This window comes from Octopus bimaculoides, chromosome 11 (genome assembly GCF_001194135.2).
Source record: "Octopus bimaculoides isolate UCB-OBI-ISO-001 chromosome 11, ASM119413v2, whole genome shotgun sequence".
Classification (NCBI taxonomy): Eukaryota; Metazoa; Mollusca; class Cephalopoda; order Octopoda; family Octopodidae; genus Octopus; species Octopus bimaculoides.
In genome coordinates this window covers 37,884,547-37,886,278 of record NC_068991.1, presented here as the reverse complement: position 1 = coordinate 37,886,278, position 1,732 = coordinate 37,884,547, and positions in this window count along the sequence as shown.

Here is a 1,732-nt window from a genome sequence, read left to right as displayed (position 1 = left end):
AACACCGCTTAGTGGATAAATAATTTCTTAATTTCTTTTCTTTGAGATTTCTATAAAGACGACACCAATGATTTCATGCGAACTTATTCCAAATTATTCCATCGTAGTTTGAATAATGGTGACAGCTCGATTACTTCTTTCTGTTTACTTCTTTCTTTTCTTTTTGTTACGAAATCAATTACAGGAAATCTATTGGTTAATCTCTTCCTTGTCATGAGACAAACGAATGAGATACGTGAAAGAAGTCAGAAAATACGTAGAAAACGAAGCTGTTTCCTCACTACACTGCTAAAGCCGATTCTGCCTGGTCAGGTCGGATTACATGACCGAATTTGTTGCAGTTAAAAAGCAAACCTAATTAAACTGCAATGATATAAAGGGTAAAGTAAAATAATTTGAATCTGTGATCATCAAGAGAAAGCTACACTTTTATATTCGTTAGCTTATAGATTCGAATCACCAGTCCTTCAGCTTTCAATCCCCAAGAAACTATCAAATAAGCTTAATTTAGTTCTTAAGATCGCCAGATGCATTTCGGCCTAAAAGCTCAAAAAAGAATGGAATGTATTGGCGCTCTTGCATGCCGCTGTTCAGACGAATTTTCATCAGCCTAATACTTGTTGCAGTTTAACACAGTAAGTTCATGAAAGGCCATCTCAGGATATATATCTATATATTTTAATTAAGTAATACTTCTGTTGTGTATACCGGATTTTTATCCAACCAGGGGACTATTCGTAACATTAGTAAATGTTTTATACACTTATTACTGTTTCAGAGACAACTTCTAGAAGTCCAGAACTTTGCTCAGGGCCCGTCCTATTTCAGTTCACTTTTCCTGTACTTCTTTCTCTCTCTTCCTTTCTCTTTCTCGTTCTCTCTCTCGTTTTCTCTCTCCCTCTCCCCCTCTCTCTCTATATATATCTACATACGCACATACACAAACACACACACACATACATATATATGCAGATACATCTATCTATCTATCTATCTATCTATCTATCTGTCTGTCTGTCTGCCTGTCTGTCTGTCTGCCTGTCTGTCTATTTATCTGTATACACACACACGCACACACACACACACACACACACACACACACACACACACACACACACACACACACACACACACACACACACACACACACACTAGGTGTTATAACTTACATCCACCTTGTATTATTTGTTCCTTTCTTATGGGCAGAATCAGCACACGAGGAGTATGAAACAAACTACTCTTCTTTATAAACATGTTTTTCGGTCATTTTCTAATGAACGACTCTGCAGTTTTCGTCTACCAAATTTAGTCACAAGTCTGTGGTTTGCCCAGGGCTATCGTAGAAAACACTTGCCCAAGGTACCATGCAGAGAGACTGAAACGTGGGACCATGTGATTGGGAAGCAAACTTCTGAACCACAGTCATTCTTGCACCTAATATATGTGTGTGTGTTTACATTTGTTGTTAAATCATGTATTTTGTCCCACTATGTCTCAAAGTTAGCAGTTCATCAAACAGGGAACTATTAAATAAATGCCAGATTGAAATACGTACTGAAGTGAGTATCTTCAATTAAATTTTTGAAGATGTTACCTCACCATGGCGACAGTCAAAAGACTAAGCCCAGTAAAATAATGTTTAAAGACTTAATGATTCAAATTTAAGGTAATGGATAACTAACCACAAGATAATGAGTTCAAAACTTCGTATTGAAGTTCCACTCTATACGAT